Here is a 24,558-nt window from a genome sequence, read left to right as displayed (position 1 = left end):
TATGTACACCCTATAAGAGAGAGAATGGTTAGCTCAGAGGAACTCCATGAACTACATTACATCACCTGTATTGGGAAGATAACCTAACACACAAACAAGAGGCTAAGACATGCATTATCTTGTTAAGTGTTAGAAAGTGAGGATTTTGATGTCACGAGCAATTGGTGGTCAGTATTAAGAGGTTCAAGAAGAGGGTCATGTCTGACATGTCAAGGAAAGGATACAGCTGCTGTCTTTTAAAATAACTTTCTGGGGCAGCCCAGGTGGCTCAGTGGCTTAGTGCTGCCTTCAGCCCAGGGTGTGATCCTGAGACCTGGGACCCCAGACCCCAGGATCATGCCGAGTCAAAGGCAGATGCTCAGCCACTGAGCCACCCAGGCATCCCAGGGCAAGCTTTTTCCTTTTCAACCTCAGTTACTCACCACATCTATGTCCACTGATAGGACACACCTATGTCCACTGATTCACATATTAATGTTAATTTCATGGCCCATGTCAACATTGTGAGATGCCTCCAATGACCTAGGACTTCTGAATTTCCTTAAGTTCTTGCCCTGATGAAAGTGGTCCCACACCTCCAAAATTCTTCAGCTCAAAATCTCTGAAAGTGCTATTTGGTCCCTCCTTCAGCATCCAGTCCACCACCAGACAGGTGTGGTGAGCACTCAATCTGTGTTCATCACTAAGTGGGCAATATCAAAGACACAAAGACATTGAGTTGTGTTACCTGCCTGCTCTGAGGACACTTAAAAACCTAATTACAAGGATGCCTGCATGGCTCAGTGGTTGAGCGGCTGCCTTTGGCTCATGGCGTGATCCTGGAGTTCTAGATTGAGTCCCACATCGGGCTCCCTGTGAGGAACCCGCTTCTCCCTCTGCCTATGTCCCTGCCTTTCTGTGTGTGTCTCTCATGAACATATAAATAAATAAAATCTTTTAAAAAGTCCTAGTTACAAAGATTAATTAATATGAATCAAGAATCAACCTTATTAGTGGTTGAGGGAGAGGGAATTAAGGAGTTATTATTCACTGGATACAGAGTTTCTGTTTGGGATATGAAAAAAAATCTGAAAATGCATAGTGGAAAAGACTGCACAACGATACACTTAAAAATAATTAAAATGGGGGGATCCCTGTGTGGTTCAGGGGTTTAGCACCTGCCTTCGGCCCAGGGCATGATCCTGGGGTGCTGTGATCGAGTCCCATATCGGGCTCCCTGCATAGAGCCTGCTTCTCCCTCTGCCTGTGTCTCTGCCTCTGTGTGTGTGTGTCTCTAATTCATAAATAAAATCTTTTAAAAAATAGTTAAAATGTTAAGTATATAGACCACAATTTAAGAAACAAAAGGCAAAAAACCCCATTACTAATAATTAGTATGAGACCTTTTTTATTAACTTTAAGGAAGAATACTCTGAAATGTTTTAATAAAAATATAGATGAATGTTTTTCTAAAGTGTCCTTTTTATATAGAACAAAACCAAACCAAAATACATCCTTACGTTTAAGATAATTTAAGAGGAGTCACACCTGATGATGGGATGAATTTGAGCCATTTTAACATCTTTCCTGAACTTGCAAATTCCACACTACAAATATGAGAAGACTTTTTCAACTAAAGAGCACTGAATGTCAAACTGACAAACAGCTTACATCAGCTTTTTAGTAGCAGGTTGAGATACCTACAGTGTAGCTTGAATCTTTAACTTTTATTATTCCTACCCAACTGGCTCCTGCTTCCTGCAGCTTCTTTCTTTGCCACTGCAATGGTTCTGTCTTCCATTAATATGACCTAATGTGGCCCAGCATGGTGTTTGGTATCCTCCATCTCTTGGCTGTGACTATATATGATTAATAAAACCACTGTCAATCTCATAGGTTCAGTGTCGGGTGTCATGAGTTCAGTCAATTCCAGGACCCAACGACACTCCCTCCCTCACCAATGGGATGAAGAGAAGGTAAACAGAATATTGTATCTCTTCCCCAACCAGCTCTGCTTCCTGCAGCTGCTGCTGCCTTTTCTCTGCTGAAACAGTTCTCAGTCTCCCATTAGTCTAACCTCCTGCCCACAAGAATACCATCAGATTGTGCAAACTTTGCACCTGCTCCAACCAGTGCACTCTTTACCCTACAGATAACCCACAGCCACTGCCATCCTACTAAGCCATTAAAACCATCTGCTGCCAACTCCTCTGCAGCATCTCACTCACCCTTGTTCCTCTGTCTTCAGACTCAGGAGTTAGAGCCAAAGATAATCTTATGTGTTTTTGCAGAGTAGGCCTTTAGTACAAGTTTATTTACTGGTTTGGTACTCATCGACAAAAGGTGCTTGAGTGGTTAGGACAGGGGAACCAGTACATTCATGTAATGAATGTGCATTCATGTAATGAACACATCAACAATACAGGCATGGATCTTCATATTTGCCCCTCCTGCTTCACGGTTTATACTGAAGAGTACACAAGGAAGACGAAGTACCTGAAAAGCCTCTATGGACTCTGGAGGGGTATTCAACTATAAATTCATATTCATTCATTTCTAGAAAACTTCTCAAAGCCAGAATCTGCTTCATGTATTTTTTAATTTTTTTTATTTATTTGAGAGACAGACAGAGAGAGAGAGAGAGAGAGCACAAGAGCAGGGGAGGGAGCTGTGCTGTGTCTCAGTATCAGAAAATATTACTGAACATCTTAGATGAGCCAAGGTGCTGGGGACAGAGAAGCACACTATTCAGCAGCAATATTTTTATACGAGGATTTTTATCAATGCCCAATAGTTAAAATTTGCAGGGAGTTGGACAGGAAACCCCCTGTTAGTGTCAGGCCCCAAACCACCAGTGTTCAAGCAGCAGGTTACAGTGTGCATTAAGTGTAGCAAGCAACCAGAGGCACTAGAGGGCAGCACCTGCCCACCCAATGCTCCTAGCCCAGAGAACTCTTAGTGACAAATTTTAAAAGGTTCTCTGTTCCAGTGGCTCTCAATCCTGGCCTTACATCAGACTCACTGGGAAGCCTGTAATAATATAGATTTCCTGGCCTCATCCCAGACTTAATGAGTCAGAATATCTAGGGGCAGGGTCCAGCAATCTATATATTAAGTATCAAAAATAACCCTCAAGCAAAAAAGCACTAAGGTCTGAGTGTATATTTGGGAGATACTGGCAACAGCCAACCCCCAACCCCGGTTTTACTAAGATATAATTGACATATAGCATTGTATTAGTTTAAGGAGTGCAACACAATGATTTATATATATATATATATATATATAGAGAGAGAGAGAGAGAGAGAGAGAGAGAGAGAGAGAAATTCTTATCACAGTAAATTTAACATCATGTCCTCAGAGTTACAATTTTTTATGATGAAAATGTTTTTTTTTTTTTGATGAAAATGTTTAAATTAAATCTACTCTCTTAGCAGTTCCCAAATATACGATATATAGTATTGTTAACTATGGTCATCATGCTGTATATTAGATCCCCAGAACTTACTAATCTTATAATTGGAAGTGGGTACCTTTTAACTACCTTCCTTCCTTTCCTCCATCCTCCACCTCCTGCCACTGACAGCCATAAGTCTCTTTTCTGTTTCTGTCAGTTCAGGATTCTTTTTAGATTATACATAAAAGTGAGATAACACAGTATTTGTCTTTCCCTGTTTATTTTCACTTAACATAATGCCTTAAGATTCATCCACGTTGTTGCTAAAGGCAAGGTTTCCTTCTCTTTATGCTCGATAACATTCCATTGTGTTATATATATATATATATATATATATATATATATATATATATATATATCACATCTTTATCCATTCATCTATTGATGGGCACTTGGGTTCTTTTCCATTATCTTGGCTACTGTAAATAGTGCTGCAATGAACATGGAGATGCAGATAGTGATTTTGCTTCCTTCAGATATATACCTAGAATTGGGACTGGAGGATTATACAGCAGTTGTATATTTAATTTTTTTAGGAACCTCCATACTGTTTTCCATAGCTACTGTGCCAATTTACATTCCCACCAGCAATGCACAGGAGTTCCCTTTTCTCACCAGCGTTTGCTATCTCTTGTGTTTTTGATGACAGCCATTCTAACACATTCGAGATGATGTTTCATTGTGGTTCTGATTTGCATTTTGCTGATGATTAGTGATATGAGGACTGTTGGCCAATTGTATGTCTTCTTTGGATAAATGTCTCTTCAATTCCTCTGCTCGCTTTTTTTAAGTAAGCTCCACACCCAGCGTGGGAACCCAATGTGGGGCTTGAATTCATGACTCTGAGATCAAGACCTGAGTTGAGATCAAGAGTCAGATACTTAACCAACTGAGCCACTCAGGCACCCTGATCAATTTTCAATCGGATTTTTTGGCTACTTAATTGTATGAGTTTTTTAAATGTATTTTATATATTAACCCCTTATCAGATATATGATTTGCAAATATTTTCTCATTCCATAGTTCATTTTGTGTTGATGATTTCTTTGATGTGCAGAAGCCTTTTAGTTTGATGCAGTCACACTGATTTTTGCTTGTGTTGTCTTTGCTTTTGGTGTCAAATCCAAAAAAAAATCATTGCAAAGTCTGATGTTAAGGAGCCTACCCTCTCTGTTATCTTCTAGGACTTCTGCAGTTAAAGATCTTATGTTCAAGTTTTTAATGTATTTTGAGTTGATTTTTGTATATGGTGTAAAATAGTGGTCCAATTTTATTTCTGTTACACATGGCTCTCCAATTTTCCCAAAACAATTTACTGAAGAGGTTATTCTTTCCACATTATATATTCTTGGCTTCTTTGTCATAAATTAATTGATCATATATGCATGAGTTTATTTCTGGACTTTCTCTATTCTGTTCCATTGATTGGTGTATCTGTTTATGCCAGAACAACAGTTCTTATAGTGTTGCAGATCTATGTGAATATCTGATGAAACTATGTCTCTCACCTCACGCTCAAAATCTGATTCAATTTCAGAGGGTCACAGACTTCATTTATGGATACTCTAGGATTCCCAAGGAGGCTAGTTAAGAAACTTGAGTATGTGCAAAGACAAAAACAACAGCTCAAAAGCCTTCATATTCTGAGAAGTTATGGAAAAATAAGGAAAAACAGAGAAGACACAAATAACCAATAGTAGGAATGACATAAGTGACTCAGCACAAATTTTAGATGTTAAAAGGATAATAAATTAGTATATAAAAATTTTAATATATATAAATCAACAAAATAGAAAAAAATGAACAAATTCTATAAAAGACACAAACCATCAAACCTTACTCCAGAAGAAATAGAGGGGAAGGTTAAGAGGTGGGGAAGTAGGGGGGATCCTAAGCTTGCCTCATCCCTTGAACACAACTAGATAAATATCAAATCATTCTAGACACCCTGGAAATTGATTTGAGGACTGAGTGAACAAACTACACACTAGAAATTAAAAAAAAAAAACAGACTGTACTGTGCAAGCTACAGAGAGTTGATTTGAAGGAGAAAAATGCTTCATGCTGTGGAGGAGAGGGAGCTTTGATCAGGGAGAGAGGAGAGAAAGGGAGAGAGTAGAGGAAAGGAATGGAGGGGAAGGCAGAAGGAGGGGAAAGAGAAGGAGGAGGGAGGGAGAAGGAGAGAGAGAGGGAGAAAGAAAGAGACAGAGAGAGAGAGAGAGAGATCTGGCAGTGGACTACACAAGAAAAACTTTTGCCCAAAACCAATGACAGGGAAAAGGAGAGGGGCTCACTACTGCAAGTTTCTATAAGCAAGGGAGCACAAAGTCTGAAGTTTTAGAGCCCTCGCCATTGCCAGGGTTGTGCCCGGCAGGTTTAGCAGTGCTCTAGTGGGGAAGGAGGGCAGAGACCAGGGAACAGACAGAGTGGTCTGGGGATTCCTTGGGTCACATAGGGAGAAACAGTTCCCTTTCTTGGGAGTGCATTTTGGAGTGGGGGCACAGCCTCTCTGGGGACAAAAGACCCAGCAGATGCCATTGAGCTGAATAGCATAGGAACAGGGATACTGGCCGAGGGCAGGGAGCCTTGGTGCTGGCTTTCTGTTATACTTTACCATAAACTCTGAGCACCCGCTGAGGCACAATCATTTTCTGTGCAGTGCAGTGCCCTCCCCACCAGAGGATCAGTGAGGGTCCATGCCACAGGGTCTCTGAAGTTTGGACTTTTGAAACCCAGCCTTGCCTGAGATAAAACATGGGCTTGCTGGCAGACAGCTCAGACACAGGGTGAAAGAAGGGATCTGGCAGAAGCTGGGGACACAGGAGGGGCTGATTGTTTGCTCTTCTGTGAGGACTTCCTGAGGAGTGGCAGGCGCAAGCTCCCCACTCTGGAGAAGAGAGAGTGGGTGATGCTATTTTCCTCCCACTGACCATCAACACTGACCACTTCAGTAAGCAAACAGCTAGCTCCACCACGTGGAGGCTGGAACCACTTACACCACGGCCCACCCCACACTGTGCAATGCTGGTGCATCTCCACTAGGGCAGGTCTACCTGAGAATCAGTGCAGCAGGCTCCACCCCCAGAAGACAGCATAAACCTCTCTTAGCACCTAGGCTACTGCTCAAGGAGTGCTGCAGAGCTTCAGCTCTGGGGAAATAGGATCTAGCTTCCTTACTTTTTCTTTACTTTTTTTTTTTTTTTGGATCTTTTTTTTTTTGTAAATTTATTTTTTATGGTGTTCAATTTGCCAACATATAGAGTAACACCCAGTGCTCATCCCATCAAGTGGCCCCCTCAGTGCCCACCACCCAGTCACCCCCACCTACCTCCCCTTCCCCCACCCCTAGTTCATTTCCCAGAGTTAGGAGTTTCTCATGTTCTGTCTCCCTTTCTGATATTTTCCACTCATTTTTTCTCCTTTCCCTTTATTCCCTGTCACTATTTTTTATATTCCTCAAATGAATGAGACCATATAATGTTTGTCCTTTTCCGACTGACTTATTTCACTCAGCATAATACCCTCCAGTTCTATCCACGTTGAAGCAAATGGTGGGTATTTGTAGTTTCTAATGGCCGAGTAATATTCCATTGTATACATAGACCACATCTTCTTTATCCCATTCATCTTTCGAGGTTCCTTCCACAGTTGGGCTATTGTGGACATTGCTGCTATAAACATTGGGGTGCAGGGTTCCCCGCGTTTCATTGCATCTGTACCTTGGGGTAATTCCCCGCAGTGCAATTGCTGGGTCGTAGGGCAGATCTATTTTTCACTCTTTGAGGAACCTCCACACAGTTTTCCAGAGTGGCTGCACCAGTTCACATTCCCACCAACAGTGCAAGAAGGTTCCCCTTTCTCCACATCCTCTCCAACATTTGTGGTTTCCTGCCTTGTTAATTTTCCCCATTCTCACTGGTGTGAGGTGGTATCTCATTGTGGTTTTGATTTGTATTTCCCTCCCCAAGTGATGCGCAGCATTTTCTCTCATATGCTTATTGGCCATGTCTATGTCTTCCTCTGTGAGATTTCTGTTCATGTCTTTTGCCCATTTCATGATTGGATTATTTGTTTCTTTGCTGTTGAGTTTAATAAGTTCTTTTATTTATAAATTTATTTTTTATTGGTGTTCAATTTGCCAACGTATAGAATAACATCCAGTGCTCATCCCGTCAAGTGCCCCCCTCAGTGCCTGTCACCCCTTCACCCCCACCCCCCGCTCTCCTCCCTTTCCACCACCCCTAGTTCGTTTCCCAGAGTTAGGAGTCTTTCATGTTCTGTCTCCCTTTCTGATATTTCCTACACATTTCTTCTCCCTTCCCTTCTATTCCCTTTCACTATTATTTATATTCCCCAAATGAATGAGACCATATAATGTTTGTCCTTCTCTGATTGACTTATATCACTCAGCATAATACCCTGCAGTTCCATCCACGTTGAAGCAAATGGTGGGTATTTGTCATTTCTTTTTATTTTTTTTAATTAATTTTTATTGGTGTTCAATTTACCAACATACAGAAAAACACCCAGTGCTCATCCCGTCAAGTGTCCACCTCAGTGCCCGTCACCCATTCCCCTCCACCCCCCGCCCTCCTCCCCTTCCACCACCCCTAGTTCGTTTCCCAGAGTTAGGAGTCTTTCATGTTCTGTCTCCCTTCCTGATATTTCCCAACATTTTTTTTCCCTTCCTTTATATTCCCTTTCACTATTATTTATATTCCCCAAATGAATGAGAACATACACTGTTTGTCCTTCTCCGATTGACTTATTTCACTCAGCATAATACCCTCCAGTTCCATTCACGTTGAAGCAAATGGTGGGTATTTGTCGTTTCTAATTGCTGAGTAATATTCCATTGTATACATAAACCACATCTTCTTTATCCATTCATCTTTCGATGGACACCGAGGTTCCTTCCACAGTTGGGCTATTGTGGCCATTGCTGCTATAAACATCGGGGTGCAGGTGTCCCGGCGTTTCATTGCATCTGTGTCTTTGGGGTAAATCCCCAGCAGTGCAACTGCTGGGTCATAGGGCAGGTCTATTTTTAACTCTTTGAGGAACCTCCACAGAGTTTTCCAGAGTGGCTGCACCAGTTCACATTCCCACCAACAGTGCAAGAGGGTTCCCTTTTCTCCTTATCCTCTCCAACATTTGTGGTATCCTGCCTTGTTAATTTTCCCCATTCTCACTGGTGTGAGGTGAAAAGACCCCGAATATCCAGGGGAATTTTAAAAAAGAAAACCATAGCTGGTGGCATCACAATGCCAGATTTCAGGTTGTACTACAAAGCTGTGGTCATCAAAACAGTGTGGTACTGGCACAAAAACAGACACACAGATCAATGGAACAGAATAGAGAATCCAGAAGTGGACCCTCAACTTTATGGTCAACTAATATTCGACAAAAGAGGAAAGACAATCCACTGGAAGAAAGACAGTCTCTTCAATAAATGGTGCTGGGAAAATTGGACATCCACATGCAGAAGAATGAACCTAGACCACTCTCTTTCACCATACACAAAGATAAACTCAAAATGGATGAAAGATCTAAATGTGAGACAAGATTCCATCAAAATCCTAGAGGAGAACACAGGCAACACCCTCTTTGAACTCGGCCACAGTAACTTCTTGCAAGATACATCCACGAAGGCAAAAGAAACAAAAGCAAAAATGAACTACTGGGGCTTCATCAAGATAAGAAGCTTTTGCACAGCAAAGGATACAGTCAACAAAACTAAAAGACAACCTACAGAATGGGAGAAGATATTTGTAAATGACGTATCAGATAAAGGGCTCGTTTCCAAAATCTATAAAGAACTTATTAAACTCAACAGCAAAGAAACAAACAATCCAGTCATGAAATGGGCAAAAGACATGAACAGAAATCTCACAGAGGAATACATAGACATGGCCAACAAGCACATGAGAAAATGCCCCGCCTCACTTGCCATCAGGGAAATACAAATCAAAACCACGATGAGATACCAGCACCATTTATTGAAGAGACTGTCTTTTTTCCAGTGGATAGTCTTTCCTCCTTTGTCGAATATTAGTTGGCCATAAAGTTGAGGGTCCACTTCTGGATACTCTATTCTGTTCCATTGATCTATGTGTCTGTTATTGTGCGAGTACCACACTGTCTTGATGACCACAGCTTTGTAATACAACCTGAAATCTGGCATTGTGATGCCCCCAGATATGGCTTTCTTTTTCAATATTCCTCTGGCTATTCGGGGTCTTTTCTAATTCCACACAAATCTTAAAATAATTTGTTCCAATTCTCTGAAGAAAGTCCATGGTATTTTGATAGGGATTGCATTAAACGTGTAAATTGCCCTGGGTAACATTGGCATTTTCACAATATTAATTCTTCCAATCCATGAGCATGGAATATTTTTCAATCTCTTTGTGTCTTCCTCAATTTCTTTCAGAGTGTTCTGTAGTTTTTAGGGTATAGATCCTTTACCTCTTTGGTTAGGTTTATTCCTAGGTATCATATGCTTTTGGGTGCATTGTAAATGGGATTGACTCCTTAATTCTCTTTCTTCTTCTTTTAAGAAGCGGACTAAAACACACCTACGGTCTAGTTTCCCTTTTAAAAAAATTAATTTATTTTTTATTCCTTGGATCTAGCTTCTTTTAACAAGCAGATCAAAATATGCCTAGGATCTAGCTTCCCATCTATTCCTTAAAAAAAAAAAAACAAAAAAAAACACCTCTTCTAAATACAGCCATTACTTTCAAGATCAGCAAACAACAGGCTGTTCTAACAGACACAAAAAAATGACCCACACAAAATGATAAGACGGAAGATTTCACCCCAAATGATAGAACAAGAAGTCAGAGAAAGGGATTTAATCAATATATATATACAAGATGTCTGAACTATCATTTAAAATAAGTACAATAGTTGGGCTTGGGAAAGCATAGAAGACACTAGAGAAAACAATAAAGCTGAAGGAAGAGGGAAAGAAAGGTTTTGGATCATGAATGTAGACTTTGAGAACTCAGTAATTCCTTAAAGTGTAATGAGATTCCAACCACAGGAGTCCCAGGAGAAAAAGAGAAAGAAAAGGGGGCAGAAGGTTTATTTCAGCAAATTATAGCTAAAAACTTCCCTAATCTGGGGAAAGAAGTGAACGTCGAAATCCAAGGAGCACGGAGAACTCCCATAAAATCCAACCAAACCTGGCCATTATCAAGACATAGTCACACTCAAAATACAGAGACAAGAAAGAAGCCTGAAAGCACAAGGGGAAAAAAAGTCCTTAACCTACAAGGAAAGACACATCAGGTTCACAGCAGGTCTGTCCACAGAAACTGACAAACCAGAAGAGAGGGGCAGGATATATTCAACATGCTGAATGGGAAAAATAGGCAGTCAAAAATATTTTATCCAGCAAATCTGTTATTCAAATAGAAAGACAGTTAAAGTGTTTCCCAGACAAACAAAATCGAAAGGAGTTGTGACCTCTAAACCAGGCCTACAAGAAAATTAAAGGGGACTCTTTGGGGGAAAAAAGAACAAAAGCAACAAAGACTAGAAAGGAACAGAGAAAAACAGCAGAAACATTAACTTTATAGGTAACACAATGGCACTAAATTCATATCTATCACTGATCACTCTGAATGTAAATGAACTAAATGTTCCAATCAAAAGACATAAGGTATCAGAATGAATAAAACAATAAGACCCATCTATATGTTGCTTATAAGAGACTGATTTTAGACCTAAAGACACCTGCAGATGGAAACTGAGGGGATGGAGAACCATCTATCATGCTAATGGATGCCAAAAGGAAGCCAAAGTAGCCATACTTATCTCAGATAGACTACATTTTAAAACAAAGACCGTAACAAGAGATGAAGAAGGGCATTATATCATAATTAAGGAGTCCATCCATCAAGAAGATCTGATAGTAGTAAATATTTATGCCCCCAACTTGGAAGCACCCAAATATGTAAATCAATTAATAACAAACATAAAGAAATTCATTGATAATGATACAGTAATAATAGGGGACTATAACATCCCACTTATAACAATGGACAGCTCATCTAAGGAGAAAATCAACAAGGAAACAATGGCTTTGAATGACACACTGGACCAGATGGACCTAATAGATATATTCAGAAGATTTCATCCTAAAACAGCAGAATACACATTCTTTTCAGTGCAAAGAACATTTTCCAGAATGGATTACATTCTGGGTCACAAATCAGCCGTCAACAAGTACAAAAAGACCAAGATCACATCATGCATATTTTCAGACCACAACACTATGCAACTTGAAGTCAACCACAAGAAAAAAATTGGAAAGACTGCAAATACAAGAAGGTTAAAGAACATCTTTCTAAAAAATTAATGGCTTAATCAAGACATTAAAGAAGAAACAAGGGGTGTCTGGGTCATTCAGTTGCTTAAGAATCTGCCTTTGGCTCAGGTCATGATCCCGGGGTCCTGGGATGGAGCCCCAAGTTGGGCTGCCTGCTGGATGGGGAGCCTGCTTCTTCTCCCTTTGCCACTCCCCTCACTCATTCTGTCACTCTTCCCCCTCCTTCCCTCCCTCCTTCTCACCTCTCTCTCCCATCTCTCTCAAAAATAGATAAAAATCTTTTAAAAATAAAAAAATTAAAAAGAAGAAATGAGAAAGTACATGAAGCAAATGAAAATTAATACATGACAGTCCAAAACCTTTGGACGCAGCAAATGCAGTCACAATACAGGTCTATCTCAAGGAGCAAGAAAAGTCTCAAATGCACAACATAACTTTATACCTAAAGGAGCTAGAAATGCAACAGCAAATAAGGCCTTGAGCCAGAAGAATAAGGGAAATAATAAAGATTAGAGGGAGATAAATGATATAGAAAGAAACAAACAAAAAACCCCTGCAGATCAATGCAACAGAGAGCTGGTTCCTTAAATTAGTAAAACTGATAAACCCCTAGCCAGACCTATCAAAAAGAAAAGAGAAAGGACCCAAATTAAGTCATGAATAAAAGAGGAGGAATCACAACCAACAACACAGAAATACAAATAATCATAAGACAATATTATGAAAAAATTATATATATATATATACGCATATACATACATGCATACATATGATGGAATATCACTTAGTCATCAAAAAGAATGAAATCTTGCCATTCGTAATGATGTGGAGGGAGCTAGTGTATTATGCTAAGCAAAATAAGTCAGAGAAAGACAAATACCACATGATTCCACTCATGTGGAATTTAAGAAACAAACAGATGAGCATAGAAGAGAAGGAAAAATAAAATAAGGCAAAAACAGAGGGGGAGACAAACCATAAGAGATTCTTAACCCTAGTATACAAACTGATGGTTGCTGGAGGGGAGGTGGGTGGGGTCATGGGGTAACTGGTTGATGGGCTTTAAGGAGGGCACATGATGTAGTGAGCACTGAGTGTTATGTGCAACTGAGGAATCACTAAGTTCCAGCCCTGAAACTAGTAATAGACTATATGTTAAATTAAAAAAAATTAAAAACACTTTTTTTGCCATTTAAATAAATGCCTCTACATGAGGAGGAACGGACACAAGGGTAAGGTAGGAGTCAGCATTCCTCATCTTTACAAGTAGATAGATTCCATCTTGTCAGAGTTCTGTGAGCCATTGCGTTTCTTCAGAATGGACAAGCTATAATTAAACTGAAAAGAATGTGGAGTACCTGGCTGGGTCAGTCAGGGAAGCATGAGACTCTTGATCTCAGGGTTGTGAGCTGGAGCCCCATGTTGGGTGTAGAGATGACTTATATTTCCCAGTGTAAATCAAGGTCTTAGTATTATAATTTATGCCTCATATTCTTTTTTTAAGATACAGTTTTTAAGTAATCTCTAGATTACATGTCTCTTCCTCCTAGTAAGTAGTCTCTATCCTCCTAGCCAGCTGCAGAGGCAGGGAGAGCAATCCTAAACACCAAGCTACTGCAATGAACATAATCCCTAGCCTCAGAGGAGAGCGAGTGCCACTATTTCCCAGTCTAAGCTGCCTTTCTCTTGTGTGCCTTTGTTTTCTTCCATTAGTATAAAGTAGATTCTATTAAAGAGTATTTAATGAATAAAGCATGCAGAATAATAAATGTTATCTAGAAGTGAATCCTGAACACTTAAAAGTTGTATGTTTTCAGCTTGGTAGGAAATAATAAGTAGTTATACAAAAGTACTCAAATATCTCAGAGTGTGACTGGTATACACAAACTGCTATATAAGTCTCCTATAAAGAGGAGAGAGATTATTTTTGGCTGAAGTGATCTGGGAAAGCTTCATGTAGAAAATGGCATTTAATCTAGTGCTTGAAGCAGAAAGAAAATTATAATGTGTGAAGTTGGAAGAGAAAATGATCCAAATGCAGGCGTCAGTATGCTCACAGAGGTTGCTGGTGTTTCTGTGTAATGATACACGGTGATAAGAAAAGGATTCTTGAAATATTTATTTTACTCTGGGTATATTATTTTGTATATATTTTATCTCAGTGCAGTGAGGTTTAGACTTCATTTTGTCTTTGTGTGGAAACTCCGAGGTCGGGATGTCTCCCTATAGCTGTATTTTTCTGCATGATGTGGCCATAAACTGTGGAGTTAGGTCTCCTGAATCTGACCATATGTGTTCCTAGGTATAAACTTCTGTGTGGGTGCATTTCTCTGCAGATATTTTGGTCTTTGTGGGTGTGTGCACATGCAGTCCTGAGGGGATAGGAAGGAAAGACAGAGAAAGGAGTAGCAGGGTGGCAGGGTATGGGGGAAGAAAGTAGGGTGTTGACAGGAACCTGTCTGAAGCCCAAATATGAAACTGATACACATAATGAGTATTTTAAGTAGTTGATAATTCATTGTCACATGGACCTCAGAGGTTCTTTTTCTAATAAAACAACATTTATTGGTAAAAAAACTAGCTTTTCAAAATGCCATATTTTATCCGTCACATCCTATCTCTTCTCATTTGTCCTTCCTTTCATCCAATTTAACCCTATTTTTGGATTTTTTTCTAAGTTTCTTCTTCCTTTCTTCTTCTTCTTCTTCTTCTTCTTCTTCTTCTTCTTCTTCTTCTTCTTCTTCTTGTTTTTGTCAAAAAGAAAGCTTTATGTTTTCTTTCTTTTCTTATCCTTCCAGTTTTATTCCTTTCTTCATTGAAGTTTTCTCCCTGTTTTTCCTTTCTCTTCTAATGTATGGAGCTAATACTGTACCCCACCCATACCTCAGAATCAATTGTATTTAAATTGGGAAAAGGGTTATCTCTTGTTGTAAAGATGTTTTAGGCTCAGTCTTGGGCTTTTGTCTCCACTGTCACTGCCACAGTCAGTTCATTCACTGGTTCAACAAATTTTAATTGGGTGCTTTTGTGTATGTCAAAGGCCTTGTTCTAATTCCTGGAGAAACAGAAAAAATACCTAGCATAGACAACCAAGTATATTAATTATCATCTTTAATGAAAATAACCAACTTTTCCATCCTCCAGACATAGGATAAAACTAAAAGAGATGCAAAAGTGAGTTAGCTAGTTTTTTATAGGTATCTATTATATATCATCTTAAGAAAACTGAGGTAGTAAATAATCATCCAATGCATTTGCGTATTTATCATATTTGTTAATATATTGCCATTTTAAGAAATAAGGACAAATCAAAATTAGGTTTAGTGAGCAATATTTCTACATTTGCTTCTTAGAAATAGTCCAGGCATTTGGGGATTGTTTATTAATCAACTTGATTGTTTGTTTAATGATTAAAGTTTTAAAGTTAATTAAGAATCTGGAAATACAATTTTAGCTAATGAAATATTATATATCCTTATGAATTCTAGAATTATAAGAGTGTCATAAAATTGAACTCCTTTGAAAAGATATTATCACCATTTCACTTACACTAATATATACATATATAATATGTATATAATTGGTATAGAAAATATATTTGAAGAAATAATGGCTGAAAATTTCCCAAATTTAATGAAAGTTATAAATTCATTCAAAAAAACTCTAGAAAACAGTGGTTTCTTACAAAATGAAACGTACTCTTACTATATGATCCAGCAATCATGCTCTCTGGTAGTCATTCAAAGGAGTTGAAAACATATTTCCACACAAAACCCTGCAGCTTTATTTATAATTACCAAAACTTGGAAGCAACCCAGATGTCCGTCAATAGGCCCTCCTATTTACCTTTTTTTTTTTTTTTTATGCCTCAGTCTCTTCCCATGTAAAATGGAATGATTGAAGCCACTTTCACGGGGTAGGGCTCTTGTGTGGATTACAGGGCACAAAGGCATCTAAAGGTTTTTGAGGGGACCCTGCCACACCGTGAGGTTAATTAACAGTAGCCACCACTAGCTGTTAGCAGGGCTCCAGCCAAGAGGACTGGCTGGGCTTAAGGAGAAATCACTTGACCGCTCAGCCTCCATGTCCTATGAAGAGAAGAATGCACACTCCAGGCCTCCTCCCCAGAAATGTTGTGAGCCTACACCAGGATGTGCACAGCACCAGTCAGGAAACCTTCTGGCCCTCAACGGGCTTGAGGCCCTCAGATTTTACTCAGTATAAGTTTTTTAATCCACCTCAATCTTACTACCAGGGAAGATAAATTAGGCAAAGAAAAAAAGTCCTCTCCTCCCCACCCCCCCCCTTTTTTTTTTTTAAGTCAAATGTTTTAATGGTGCAATTAAAGTAATCAAGGGTTCAAATATACTTTTTCAATATATTAGTTTCTTTAAAGTCATGTTCAGGCAAGGTGCTGTTTAAAAAACCACTATTAGCTTTGTCCACAGATGTTATCAAAAGTTATCCACGGTAGTTCTGATGTTGAATGCAGCTTTAAACAATAAAAAATTGTGTTTAAAGAGTACTTCTCAAAGCAAATTACATAACTAGGGAGTCCCAAACTTATAAACTAAAGATTCTGACACAAATGCACAAAATAAAGTTGGCAACATTAAAGAAAGGTCACATGAATTTTGAGATAATGTAGTGTTTAATGTTGAGCAAACTTGGTCGTGACTCTCAAAGGTGATAGAGTTCTGTTTTGGCTGTCAGAGGAGGAAACTGCCCGCAACCTCAAAATACAAATCAGATTAACAAAGCATTTTAGATGTCTATATAAAGCACAGAGCACATAGGAAGTGCCAGATAGAAAGATATGGCTCTGGCTTTCTGCTCCCACCTCAATCCATTATGTGCAGTATTTGACATTTTCACATATGCTCGTGTCTCAGGAAAACATTTGGGATTAGAAACCAGGTGATTGTACCTCATTGGTAGAAGGCTTTGGATGGTTTGATCTCATGGCTTTGCCTAATGTTCAGATAAATCCCACTGTCCTCACTCGAGCTGATAGTATGTTAGTGTGTGTATGTTCTATGGCCTATTTACCTTTACCTATTATTTAGGTAAATAGATAAACTGGTACATCCAGACAATGGAATATTTTTCAGCACTAAAAAGAAATGAGCTATCAAGACATGAAAGACATGGAGGAAACTTTAATGCACATTACTAAGTGAAAGAAGCTAATCTAAAAAGGCTTCATATTGGGGTGCCTGGGTGGCTCAGTGGTTGAGCATCTGCCTTTGCCTCAGGTTGTGAGCCTGGGGTTCTGGGATTGGGTCCAGCATTGGGCCCCTTGCAGGGAGCCTGCATCTCCCTCTGCCCGTGTCTCTGCCTCTTTTATTGTGTCTCTCAATAATGAATGGTTACATATTTTTTATTCCAACCGTTTGACATTCTGGAAAAAACTGAACTATGGGGGTCGGGAGAAGGATAAATAGGCAGAGTATAGAGGATTTTTAGGTCAATGAAAATACTTTGTATGATACTATAATGATAGATACATGTCATTATACATTTGTCCAAACCCATAGAATGTAACAATAGGAATGAACCCTAGTGTAACTGTGGGCTTTGGGTGGTTATGATGTGTCAATGTAGGTTCATCAGTTCTGACAAATTTACTACTCTGGTGAGGAATGTTGATAACGGAAGAAGTTATGCATGTGTGGTGGCAGGGTTATATGGGAACTCTGTACCTTCTTCTGAATTTTGCTGTGAACCTAAACTGCTCTAAAAAGATAGTCTTTTAATTGTTTTTTAAGTGGAAAAAAATCAATGGGAACTCTTGACACCAAATTTAGTACTTTGAAATAATCTGTAGCTTTTTTTTGCACTTTTTAAAAAAATTTTTATTTATTTTATGATAGTCACACAGAGAGAGAGAGAGGCAGAGACACAGGCAGAGGGAGAAGCAGGCTCCATGCACCGGGAGCCCGACCTGGGATTCGATGCCCGGTCTCCAGGATCGCGCCCTGGGCCAAAGGCAGGCGCTAAACCGCCGCGCCACCCAGGGATCCTCCTGTAACTTTTTTTAAATGGGCAAAAGACTTGTACAGACACTTAACCACCAAACATGTACGGACAATTATCATATGGTTTCACTTATATGTGGAATTTAAGAAACAAAACAGATCATAGGGAAGGGAGGGAAAATAAAATAAGATGAAATCAGAGAGGGAGACAAACCACAAGAGACTCTTAACTATAGGAAACAAACTAAGGGCTGCTGGAGAGGAGTGGGTAGGAAGATGGGGTAACTGAGTGATGGGCATTAAGGAGGGCATGTGAATGTAATGAGCACTGGATGTTACATGCAATTGATGAATAACTGATCTCTAGGGCTCCTGGGTGGCTTAGTTGGTTAAGCGTCTGCCTCTGGCTTGGGTCATGGTCCCAGGGTCCTGGCTTGGGTCATGACCAGGGTCCTCAGGTGGGAGCCCTCTTCTCCTTCTCCCTTTGCCCCTCCCTACTGCTTGTGCTCTCTTTCTCTCTCTCTCTTTCTCCGTCAAATAGATAAATGAAATCTTTTTTAAAAAACCCGAACTCTACATCTGAAACTAATGATACACTGTGTTAATTAACTGAATTTAATAGGATAAATAAAAAAGATGTACAGATGATAAATAAGCACATAAAAGATGTTCAGTATTATTACTCATTAAGGAAATGCAAATTAAAACCACAAGGAGATACTAATATATATATATATATATATATATATATTTTTTTTTTTTTTGCATAAGGGAGATACTAATTAACCTAATAGAATGCCGAAAAAACAAACTGAAACAATAGTGAAAACTGACAATACAAGTGCTGATGAAGATGTGGAACAACTGGAACTCTCATACATTGGTGGTAGAGATGCAAACTGGTACAGTCACTTTGTAAAAAACTTTTCCAGCTTCTTACAAATTTAAAATATTTACCATACCAGTACCTTGAGTACACCATCCTTTCAGATAGTTTTTGAACACTGTCTCCAAGAAACTAACAATGAGTGCATTTGACAACTGTTTATCCTGCTTTTAAGCCAGCATCAGAGCAACCTCTGTCCAAAGCTTTTAACCTAAAATATGCCCTAAAGAAGGGTATTCATAAATGAATTTGATTTTTCAGCCAGTGAGGTATTTTGCCCTGTGATTAGATTTTCTTGGCATAGAACAATTAGTTGTGTGATTTTGCAAGTGCTTGAGTGAAAGTGCTCACAACATAGGTGGGTGGGTGGGTATGGAGGCTCAGTGGTTTAGCACCTGTCTTTAGCCCAGGCCATGATACTGGAGTCCTGGGATCGAGTCCCGTGTGAGGCTTCCTACATGGATCCTGCCTCTCCCTCTGCCTGTGTCGCCGCCTCTATCTCTGTATCTCTCATGAATAAATAAATAAAACATTTTTTAAAAGGAATCATTTCTATTGATTAGACTGGTAGGTTTCATATTATCCTCTGCAAAATCCTGGGTTCCATCAAAGTGTCTCAGGGCTTCAAACATTTCACAAGTGTGGTTTTAATTGCATTTTTAAAATGTAGTTTCACTATTTTTCTTAACAAACAGTTTTTTGGACGGTTTGGATATATACAAAAATTGCAGTGACAGTGCTAAAAGTCCTCTCCCTTCCTCAGCACTTTTCCCTTGCTACTTTATTATTATTATTATTACTATTATTATTTTATATGGCATGCTTGTTACAATTAATGAATCATAATTAAAGTCCACATTTTAGTCAAATTTCCATAATTTTTAATTAATGCTCCTTTCCTGTTTCTGGATGCTATCCAGATATCACACTACATTATTGTCATGTCTCCTTAGGCCTCTTTTGGCTGTGGCTGTTCCTCAGACTTCCCTTGTTTTTGATGGCCTTGACAGTTTTGAGGAGTACTGGTCCGGTACACTGTAAGATGCCCCTCTACCAGAATTTGTCTGTTGTTCTCATGAATAGACTGGATTAAGGCGTTTGGAAAGGAAGGTGACACAGGTAAAGTGCTATTTTTAATCACATATTAGCTATTTTTTAATGACTATATAATACCTGCCACTAGGTGGCGCCATGGCCCCTGCACTCCAGCCAGGCTCTCCTGGGTGCTGGGGAAGCAGGATCAGGAGGTGGCAATGCCCCCTCAGGAAATTAAGATATTTAAGTACAGGTTCCAGTCCAAGATAGCCCTGCAGGAAGACCCTGAACTCACCTTCTCCACGAAACACAAAAATTATACCTATTTAAGAGCAATTCTTCCTGAAGAAGAACCGAGGGCCAAATGAACAGCTTCTGCACAACAAAAGAACAGCAAAAGAACAGGAAATGAGAACAGCAAGAGAGACAAGACATGAGTGCCCGCTGTGTGGAGAGCCACAGGATCTCTCCGCTTGCACCCACTACAGCTTTAGGCTGTCTTGCCAGAGTGACTTCTGTGTAGAGAGCCCCAGGACCTCCCAGCCTGCACATGGCCTCGCAACACCTGCTTTAGCAGGGCACCCCTAGCAAAAGTACCCAGGGATCTCCTCATATCTATCCACTGCAGCTTCAGCTGTCCTGCCAGGGCACCCACTGCACAGAAAGCTGTACACCCCCCAGTCCACATTGTGCCTTATCTCCAGCGATGCTCTGCCAGGGGACTCTGCACCGAGAGCCCCAGGACATCTTGAATAATGCCCACTTCAGCTCTCGCTATCCTGCCAAGGTGTCCTCTGTGTCTAGAACCTCAAGATACCCTGGTTCGCATCCACTTTAGCCCTAATTCTCTGGCCAGGGTACCTGTAGTGTGGAGAGCCCGGGGCCTGTACCAATCCACACTCACTTCAGCTTTAGCTGTCCTGCCAGGCTGCCCACTAGATGGATTAAGGCCCAGGACCCCAGTCCATACCAACCACAGCTCCAGCCAGCAAGCAAAAAGTCACCAAGCACAGAGACTATGCAGGGGATGTCTACACGGAAGACTATTCCTTCAACTTTAAGAGAAGTAGCTGTTCCACCTAAAACACAGAAACACAGAAAAGTCAAGCAAAATGAAGAGACAAAGAAATATGCTCCAAAAGGAAGAACAAGACAATCTCAGAAAAAGATTAAATGAGACAGAGGTAAGCAATATGATGGATAAAATTTAAAGTAATGATTGTAAAAATACTCGCCAGGATGGAGAGAAGAGTAGAACTCCCTGAAGTATTCAATATAAGGAGATGGAAAGCATAAAAAAGATTTGCCTCTCTCTTTTTTCCCCTTTGTCACCTGAAGCTAATATTACACTGCATGTTAACTAACTGGAATTTAAATAGAACCTTAAAAACCAGAAAATATAAACAAAAAACCAATCAGAGTTGAAGAACACAATAACTGAAATTTAAAAATACACTAAATGGTATCAACAGCAGATTAGTGGATACAGAAGAACATAGCATGATTTTCTTTAAAGATTTTTAAATTATTTATTTATTCATGACAGACAGAGAGAGAGAGGCAGACACACAGGCAGAGGGAGAGGGAGAGAAGCAGGTTCTATGCAGGGAGCCTGACGCGGGACTGGATCCCAGGTCTCCAGGATCATACCCCGGGCCAAAGGCAGAGCCAACCGCTGGGCCACTGGGGCTGCCCCATATCAGTGATCTTGAAGACAGGATAATGGAGAGCACAGCAAAAAGAGAAAAGAATTTTAAGAAAATGAGAATAGTTTAACAGATCTCTCAGACAACATCAAACAAAGAAATACATTATAGAGATTCCAGAAAAGAAGAGAGAGAAAGGGACAGAAAATTTATTTTTTAAAAAATTGCTGAAAGTTTCCCTAACCTAAGAAAGGAAATAAACATCTAGGTTCAAGAAACGCAGAATGGTCCAAAAAAAGAGGAGGTCCATACTTCAACACAAAATAATTAAAGTGTCAAAGGTTAAAGATAAAGACAGGATTTAAAAAGCAGCAAGAGGAAAGCAAAGTTACCTACAAGAAAAACTCTATAAGGCTACCAGCTGAATCTTAGCAGAAACTTTTCCAGAGAGGTGACACTATATATTCAAAGAGAAAAAATGTGCATCCAAGAATACTCTATCCAGCAAGGCTATCACTCAGAATAGGAGAGATAAAGAGTTTTCCAGATAAACAAAAGTTAAAAGAATTCATGACTATTAAACCAGCCAATCAAGAAATGTTAAGAGGGACTCTGTGAGTCGAAACCAAAAACCATAAGGAAGAGTAAGAAAAATAGGAACCACAAAAGCAAAAAAAAAAAATTTTTTTAAGACTATTTATAAAAATTAGTCAAGAAGCACAAAATAAAATGATATAAAATATGATACCAGGATGCCTGGGTGGCTCAGTGGTTGAGCATCTGTCTTTAGCTCAGGGCATGATCCTGTGGTCCTGGGATCGAGTCCTGTGTCTCTGCATATGTCTCTGTCTCTCATGAATAAAGAAAGAAAGTCTTTAAAAAAATATGATACCAAAAAAAATATGATACCAAATATCTGAAATATGGAGGGGAGAGAAGTAAGCAATGAGTTTAAAATGAAGTGACCATCAGTTTAATATAGACTGCAAAATGCAGAATTTGTTATGTATAAATCAAATGTAACCACAAATCAAAAAAAGAGTAATAGACATGCAAAAAATAGAGAGTAAGGAATCCAAGTATATCTCTGAAGAAAACCAGCAAACCATGGGAGAGAGAAAGAGAAGAAGAGATCAGAGAAAACTACCAAAACAACCACAAAACAAGTAACAAAATGGCAATAAATACATCTTTTAATAATTACTTTGAATGCAAATGGACTAAATGCTCCAATCAGAAAACACAGGTTGAAAGAGTGGATGAAAACACAAGACCCATGTATATAATGTGTCTAAAAAACTCACTTTAGACCTAAAAACACCTGCGGATTGAAAGTGAATGGATGGAGAAACATTCATCATGCAAATGGATGTCAAAAGAAAGCTGAAATAGCAGTCCTTACATTGGACAAAATAGACTTTAAAACAAAGCCTGTAAATAGAGACAAAGAAGGACACTATATTATAATAAAAGGAACAATCCAATAAGAAGATATAACAATTGTAAATATTTATGCACCCAAATATTCCACCCAATGGAAACATCCAAATACATAAAACAGTCAATAACAAACATAAAGGAACTAATCAACAGTAATACAGTAATAGTAGGGGACTTTAACACTCCACTTACATCAATGGATAGATTATGCAAACAGAAAACAAGGAAGCAGTGCCTTTGAATGACACACTGGACTAGGTGGATTTAACAGATATATTCAGAATATACCATCCTAAAACAATAGAATACACTTTCTTTTCAAGTTGACACAGAACATTCACGAGAATAGATCACATATTAGGCCACAGAATAAGTCTCAACAAATTCAAAAAGGATTGAAGCCATAACATGCATCTTTTCTGACAACGCTATGAAACTAGAAATTAACCACATGAAAAATTATGAAACAACCACAAACAGATGAAGGTTAAATAACATGCTAATAAACAATGAGTGGGTTGACCAAGAAATCAAAGAAGAAATCAAACAGTACATGGAAACATGAAAAGGAAAACACAAAAGTCCAAATTCTTTGGGATGCAGCAAAAGCAGTTCTAGGAGGAAAGTTCATAGCAATAGGCCTATCGCAAGAACTGAGAAAAATCACAAAAAACAATCTAACCTGACACCTGAAGGAACTATAAAAAGAATAACCAAAATCCAAAACCAGTAAAAGAATAACCAAAATCCAAAACCAGTAGAAGGAAGGAAATAATAGAGATTGGAGCATAAATAAATGATACAGAACAAAAATTAAAAAATAAAAAAAAGAAACAAAAAAATTAGATCAATGAAATGAAGAGTTGGTTCTTTAAAGAGATCGACAAAATTGATAAACATCTAGCCAGATTTATAAGAGAACCTGAAGAAAAATAGAAAAGGCTCAAATAAATAAAGTCATAAATGAAATAGGAGAAATAACAATACCATAGAAATACAATCGTAAGAAAATATTGTGAAAAACTATATTCCAACAAAGTAGTCAATCTAGTAGAAATAGATAAGTTTCAAGAAACATAACCTATTGAAACTGAACAGAGAGAAACAGAAAATTTGAACAAATCAATTTCCAGCAAGGAGATTTAGTCACTAATCAAAAAAATCCCAAGAAACAAAAGTCCAGGATCAGATGGGCTTCCCTGGCAAATTCTACCAAACATTTAGAGAAGAGTTAATACTATTCTTCTCAAACTATTCTGAAAATAAAAGAAGGAAAACATCCAAATTCATTCTATGAGGCAAGCATCACCCTGATACCAAGACCAGATAAAGACACTGCAAAAAATGAGTATGACAGGTCAATGCCTCTGATGAACATAAGTGCAAAAATCCTCAACAAAATACTAGTGGGCACTTGATGGGATGAGCACTGGGTATTATGCTATATGTTGGCAAATTGAGCTCCAATAAAAAAAAATTTTAAAAAATACTACACATCAAACCCAACAATACATTAAAAAAAAATCACTCACCATGGTCAGTTGGGATTTATTCCTGGGATGCAAAGCTGGTCCAATATTTGCAAATCAATCAATGTGATACATCATATCAATAAGAGAAAGGATAAAAACTATATGATCATTTTAAGAGACACAGAAAAAGGATTTTGGACAAAGTACAGCATCCGTTCAGAATAAAAGCCGTCAACAAAGTAGGTTTACATGGAACATACCGCAACATAGTAAAGGCTATATATGAAAATCCCACAACAAGCATCATGCTCAATGGGGATAAATTGG

At 38.9% G+C, this 24,558-nt stretch overlaps 1 protein-coding gene across 5 annotated transcripts in view; it reads left to right on the top strand.

Annotated features, from left to right (window-relative positions):
- Positions 1-24,558, top strand: part of PHF24 (PHD finger protein 24) — a 236,085-nt gene that overhangs the window by 141,797 nt on the left and 69,730 nt on the right. The gene's annotated exons all lie outside the window — the stretch shown is intronic.

The sequence above is a fragment of the Vulpes vulpes genome, chromosome 12 (assembly GCF_048418805.1).
Source record: "Vulpes vulpes isolate BD-2025 chromosome 12, VulVul3, whole genome shotgun sequence".
NCBI lineage: Eukaryota > Metazoa > Chordata > Mammalia > Carnivora > Canidae > Vulpes > Vulpes vulpes.
Note: the sequence above shows the minus strand (reverse complement) of the source record. Positions and strands in the feature narration are given on the sequence as shown.